The sequence below is a fragment of the Eucyclogobius newberryi genome, unplaced genomic scaffold (genome assembly GCF_026437365.1).
Source record: "Eucyclogobius newberryi isolate DKJ021-1_F unplaced genomic scaffold, fEucNew1.0.hap1 SCAF_10, whole genome shotgun sequence".
Taxonomy (NCBI): Eukaryota; Metazoa; Chordata; class Actinopteri; order Gobiiformes; family Gobiidae; genus Eucyclogobius; species Eucyclogobius newberryi.
The window spans coordinates 38,483,504-38,490,059 of record NW_027315724.1 but is presented as its reverse complement, the minus strand read 5'-3'; positions in this window follow the sequence as shown (position 1 = coordinate 38,490,059).

Here is a 6,556-nt window from a genome sequence, read left to right as displayed (position 1 = left end):
ATGTCCTAGAGAGTCCCCTGTCCTCAGACACATGTCCCAGAGCACCCCCTGTCCTCAGACACATGTCCCAGAGCGTCCCCTGTCCTCAGACACGTGTCCCAGAGCGCCCCCTGTCCTCAGACACATGTCCTAGAGAGTCCCCTGTCCTCAGACACATGTCCCAGAGCGTCCCCTGTCCTCAGACACATGTCCCAGAGCGTCCCCTGTCCTCAGACACATGTCCCAGAGCGCCCCCTGTCCTCAGACACATGTCCTAGAGAGTCCCCTGTCCTCAGACACATGTCCCAGAGCGTCCCCTGTCCTCAGACACATGTCCCAGAGCGTCCCCTGTCCTCAAACACATGTCCCAGAGCGCCCCCTGTCCTCAGACACATGTCCTAGAGAGTCCCCTGTCCTCAGACACATGTCCCAGAGCGTCCCCTGTCCTCAGACACGTGTCCCAGAGCGCCCCCTGTCCTCAGACACATGTCCTAGAGAGTCCCCTGTCCTCAGACACATGTCCCAGAGCGTCCCATGTCCTCTGACACATGTCCCAGAGCGCCCCCTGTCCTCAGACACATGTCCCAGAGCGTCCCCTGTCCTCAGACACGTGTCCCAGAGCACCCCCTGTCCTCAGACAAATGTCCTAGAGATTCCCCTGGCCTCAGACACATGTCCCAGAGCACCCCCTGTCCTCAGACACATGTCCCAGAGCGTCCCCTGTCCTCAGACACGTGTCCCAGAGCGCCCCCTGTCCTCAGACACATGTCCTAGAGAGTCCCCTGTCCTCAGACACATGTCCCAGAGCGTCCCCTGTCCTCAGACACATGTCCCAGAGCGTCCCCTGTCCTCAGACACATGTCCCAGAGCGTCCCCTGTCCTCAGACAAATGTCCTAGAGAGTCCCCTGTCCTCAGACACATGTCCCAGAGCACCCCCTGTCCTCAGACACATGTCCCAGAGCGTCCCCTGTCCTCAGACACGTGTCCCAGAGCGCCCCCTGTCCTCAGACACATGTCCTAGAGAGTCCCCTGTCCTCAGACACATGTCCCAGAGCGTCCCCTGTCCTCAGACACATGTCCCAGAGCGTCCCCTGTCCTCAGACACATGTCCCAGAGCGCCCCCTGTCCTCAGACACATGTCCTAGAGAGTCCCCTGTCCTCAGACACATGTCCCAGAGCGTCCCCTGTCCTCAGACACATGTCCCAGAGCGTCCCCTGTCCTCAGACACATGTCCCAGAGCGTCCCCTGTCCTCAGACACATGTCCTAGAGAGTCCCCTGTCCTCAGACATTGAAACTTCTCTTGATAATAGATATAGATAATCATGATTATTCACTCGACTCAAATAAAAATATAGCACGATATGAACAAAGCATTTGATGTAAATTGACAATGAAAAGTGATTGAAAAATGGGTCAAATGCAGATTTCCTCAATAAAGGATCAACTTTATTCACCTTTACGCACCGTAACATTTACTGGCTCAGGCCATGTTACAGGTCAGATCTGTGGAAAGGGGACCTTGCTCACAGTGATTCATGTTTTTTCACGAGCAGGTGGTGGACGCTCTTCTAGAATGTTCCATAGTGCACCTTTATGCGTGGAGAATGCTGAATGCCTGAGGGGCGTGGCCCGTCACGGCTCCGTTAATCTGGCTCCTGCTGCAGAGGAAGACAAGTCTCACCTGTGGAAACCTCCGTGAACATTAGTTTTATTAATGAACGCGGCAGTGAAAAGACTTTTATTTGTGCATTAGACCCCAGAGTGCACTCAAGTCACGTATGATGGAGAGAGACCCGGATGCCCTGCAGCCAAACCCGCGGTGATGGCGTTACGTTTCAACATCCAACACAGAATTATTATAGTCAGAATGTTCATTTCAGGCTGGCTCAGAGTGTCCTCTGCACGGGCGGGGACGTGGAGGACAAGCTCCTGTTTACATCTGGTTTAAACGAGTCACATTTCGAGACACGCCCAGCTTTTCATTTCATGGATCATGGATAAATCATATCTCGTCCAGAAACTGTGTGTCCTCTGTGTGTGTCCTCTGTGTGTGTCCTCTGTGTGTGTCCTCTGCGTGTGTCCTCTGTGTGTGTCCTCTGCGTGTGTCCTCTGCGTGTGTCCTCTGCGTGTGTCCTCTGTGTGTGTCCTCTGCGTGTCCTCTGTGTGTGTCCTCTGCGTGTGTCCTCTGCGTGTGTCCTCTGCGTGTGTCCTCTGCGTTTCCTCTGTGTGTGTCCTCTGCGTGTCCTCTGTGTGTCCTCTGCGTGTCCTCTGTGTGTGTCCTCTGTGTGTATCCTCTGTGTGTCCTCTGTGTGTCCTCTGTGTGTGTCCTCTGTGTGTCCTCTGCGTGTTCTCCGTGTGTGTCCTCTGCGTGTCCTCTGTGTGTGTCCTCTGTGTGTGTCCTCTGTGTGTCCTCTGTGTGTCCTCTGTGTGTGTCCTCTGTGTGTCCTCTGCGTGTTCTCTGTGTGTCCTCTCCGTGTCCTCTGTGTGTGTCCTCTGCGTGTGTCCTCTGTGTGTGTCCTCTGTGTGTCCTCTGTGTGTCCTCTGTGTTTGTCCTCTGTGTGTGTCCTCTGTGTGTCCTCTGTGTGTTCTCTGCGTGTCCTCTGTGTGTCCTCTGTGTGTCCTCTGCGTGTCCTCTGTGTGTGTCCTCTGCGTGTCCTCTGTGTGTGTCCTCTGCGTGTATCCTCTGTGTGTGTCCTCTGTGTGTGTCCTCTGTGTGTGTCCTCTGTGTGTCCTCTGCGTGTCCTCTGTGTGTGTCCTCTGCGTGTGTCCTCTGCGTGTGTCCTCTGTGTGTGTCCTCTGCGTGTCCTCTGTGTGTGTCCTCTGTGTGTCCTCTGTGTGTGTCCTTTGTGTGTGTCCTCTGCGTGTCCTCTGCGTGTTCCTCTGCGTGTATCCTCTGTGTGTCCTCTGTGTGTGTCCTCTGTGTGTGTCCTCTGCGTGTCCTCTGTGTGTGTCCTCTGTGTGTGTCCTCTGGGTCTGTCCTCTGGGTGTGTCCTCTGCGTGTCCTCTGTGTGTGTCCTCTGCGTGTGTCCTCTGCGTGTGTCCTCTGTGTGTGTCCTCTGCGTGTGTCCTCTGCGTGTGTCCTCTGCGTGTGTCCTCTGCGTGTCCTCTGTGTGTGTCCTCTGTGTGTGTCCTCTGCTTGTCCTCTGTGTGTCCTCTGCGTGTCCTCTGTGTGTGTCCTCTGTGTGTATCCTCTGTGTGTCCTCTGTGTGTGTCCTCTGCGTGTCCTCTGTGTGTCCTCTGTGTGTGTCCTCTGTGTGTCCTCTGCGTGTCCTCTGTGTGTGTCCTCTGTGTGTCCTCTGTGTGTCCTCTGCGTGTCATCTGTGTGTGTCCTCTGTGTGTCCTCTGTGTGTCCTCTGCGTGTTCTCCGTGTGTGTCCTCTGCGTGTCCTCTGTGTGTGTCCTCTGTGTGTGTCCTCTGTGTGTCCTCTGTGTGTCCTCTGTGTGTGTCCTCTGTGTGTCCTCTGCGTGTCCTCTGTGTGTCCTCTCCGTGTCCTCTGTGTGTGTCCTCTGCGTGTCCTCTGTGTGTGTCCTCTGTGTGTCCTCTGCGTGTCCTCTGTGTGTGTCCTCTGTGTGTGTCCTCTGTGTGTCCTCTGTGTGTCCTCTGTGTGTCCTCTGTGTGTGTCCTCTGTGTGTCCTCTGTGTGTCCTCTGCGTGTCCTCTGTGTGTGTTCTCTGCGTGTCCTCTGTGTGTGTCCTCTGCGTGTATCCTCTGTGTGTGTCCTCTGTGTGTGTCCTCTGTGTGTCCTCTGCGTGTCCTCTGTGTGTCCTCTGTGTGTGTCCTCTGCGTGTTCCTCTGCGTGTATCCTCTGTGTGTCCTCTGCGTGTGTCCTCTGTGTGTGTCCTCTGCGTGTGTCCTCTGCGTGTGTCCTCTGCGTGTGTCCTCTGTGTGTGTCCTCTGCGTGTCCTCTGTGTGTGTCCTCTGTGTGTGTCCTCTGCTCGTCCTCTGTGTGTCCTCTGCGTGTCCTCTGTGTGTGTCCTCTGTGTGTATCCTCTGTGTGTCCTCTGTGTGTGTCCTCTGCGTGTCCTCTGTGTGTCCTCTGTGTGTGTCCTCTGTGTGTCCTCTGCGTGTCCTCTGTGTGTGTCCTCTGTGTGTCCTCTGTGTGTCCTCTGCGTGTCATCTGTGTGTGTCCTCTGTGTGTCCTCTGTGTGTCCTCTGCGTGTCCTCTGTGTGTCCTCTGCGTGTTCTCCGTGTGTGTCCTCTGCGTGTCCTCTGTGTGTGTCCTCTGTGTGTGTCCTCTGTGTGTCCTCTGTGTGTCCTCTGTGTGTGTCCTCTGTGTGTCCTCTGCGTGTCCTCTGTGTGTCCTCTCCGTGTCCTCTGTGTGTGTCCTCTGCGTGTCCTCTGTGTGTGTCCTCTGTGTGTCCTCTGCGTGTCCTCTGTGTGTGTCCTCTGTGTGTGTCCTCTGTGTGTCCTCTGTGTGTCCTCTGTGTGTCCTCTGTGTGTGTCCTCTGTGTGTCCTCTGCGTGTTCTCCGTGTGTGTCCTCTGCGTGTCCTCTGTGTGTGTCCTCTGTGTGTGTCCTCTGTGTGTCCTCTGTGTGTCCTCTGTGTGTGTCCTCTGTGTGTCCTCTGCGTGTCCTCTGTGTGTCCTCTCCGTGTCCTCTGTGTGTGTCCTCTGCGTGTGTCCTCTGTGTGTGTCCTCTGTGTGTCCTCTGTGTGTCCTCTGTGTTTGTCCTCTGTGTGTGTCCTCTGTGTGTTCTCTGCGTGTCCTCTGTGTGTCCTCTGTGTGTCCTCTGCGTGTCCTCTGTGTGTGTCCTCTGCGTGTCCTCTGTGTGTGTCCTCTGCGTGTATCCTCTGTGTGTGTCCTCTGTGTGTGTCCTCTGTGTGTGTCCTCTGTGTGTCCTCTGCGTGTCCTCTGTGTGTGTCCTCTGCGTGTGTCCTCTGCGTGTGTCCTCTGTGTGTGTCCTCTGCGTGTCCTCTGTGTGTGTCCTCTGTGTGTCCTCTGTGTGTGTCCTTTGTGTGTGTCCTCTGCGTGTCCTCTGCGTGTTCCTCTGCGTGTATCCTCTGTGTGTCCTCTGTGTGTGTCCTCTGTGTGTGTCCTCTGCGTGTCCTCTGTGTGTGTCCTCTGTGTGTGTCCTCTGGGTCTGTCCTCTGGGTGTGTCCTCTGCGTGTCCTCTGTGTGTGTCCTCTGCGTGTGTCCTCTGCGTGTGTCCTCTGTGTGTGTCCTCTGCGTGTGTCCTCTGCGTGTGTCCTCTGCGTGTGTCCTCTGTGTGTGTCCTCTGCGTGTCCTCTGTGTGTGTCCTCTGTGTGTGTCCTCTGCTTGTCCTCTGTGTGTCCTCTGCGTGTCCTCTGTGTGTGTCCTCTGTGTGTATCCTCTGTGTGTCCTCTGTGTGTGTCCTCTGCGTGTCCTCTGTGTGTCCTCTGTGCGTGTCCTCTGCGTGTCCTCTGTGTGTGTCCTCTGTGTGTCCTCTGTGTGTGTCCTCTGTGTGTGTCCTCTGCGTGTGTCCTCTGTGTGTGTCCTCTGTGTGTGTCCTCTACGTGTGTCCTCTGCGTGTGTCCTCTGCGTGTCCTCTGTGTGTGTCCTCTGCGTGTCCTCTGCGTGTGTCCTCTGTGTGTGTCCTCTGCGTGTGTCCTCTGTGTGTGTCCTCTGTGTGTGTCCTCTGTGTGTGTCCTCTGCGTGTGTCCTCTATGTGTGTCCTCTGCGTGTGTCCTCTGTGTGTCCTCTGTGTGTGTCCTCTGCGTGTCCTCTGTGTGTGTCCTCTGTGTGTCCTCTGTGTGTGTCCTCTGCGTGTGTCCTCTGTGTGTGTCCTCTGTGTGTGTCCTCTGTGTGTCCTCTGTGTGTGTCCTCTGTGTGTGTCCTCTGTGTGTCCTCTGTGTGTGTCCTCTGTGTGTGTCCTCTGCGTGTCCTCTGTGTGTGTCCTCTGTGTGTCCTCTGTGTGTGTCCTCTGTGTGTGTCCTCTGCGTGTCCTCTGTGTGTGTCCTTTGTGTGTCCTCTGTGTGTGTCCTCTGTGTGTGTCCTCTGTGTGTCCTCTGTGTGTGTCCTCTGTGTGTGTCCTCTGTGTGTCCTCTGTGTGTGTCCTCTGTGTGTGTCCTCTGTGTGTCCTCTGTGTGTGTCCTCTGTGTGTCCTCTACGTGTCCTCTGTGTGTGTCCTCTGCGTGTGTCCTCTGTGTGTGTCCTCTGTGTGTGTCCTCTGCGTGTGTCCTCTGCGTGTCCTCTGTGTGTGTCCTCTGTGTGTCCTCTGCGTGTCCTCTGTGTGTCCTCTGCGTTTCCTCTGTGTGTGTCCTTTGTGTGTCCTCTGTGTGTGTCCTCTGTGTGTGTCCTCTGCGTGTCCTCTGTGTGTGTCCTTTGTGTGTCCTCTGTGTGTGTCCTCTGTGTGTGTCCTCTGTGTGTCCTCTGTGTGTCCTCTGTGTGTCCTCTGTGTGTGTCCTCTGCGTGTGTCCTCTGCGTGTGTCCTCTGTGTGTGTCCTCTGTGTGTCCTCTGTGTGTGTCCTCTGCGTGTGTCCTCTGTGTGTGTCCTCTGCGTGTCCTCTGTGTGTCCTCTGTGTGTGTCCTCTGCGTGTGTCCTCTGTGTGTGTCCTCTGTGTGTGTCCTCTGTGTGTCCTCTGTGTGTGTCCTCTGTGTGTGTCCTCTGTGTGTCCTC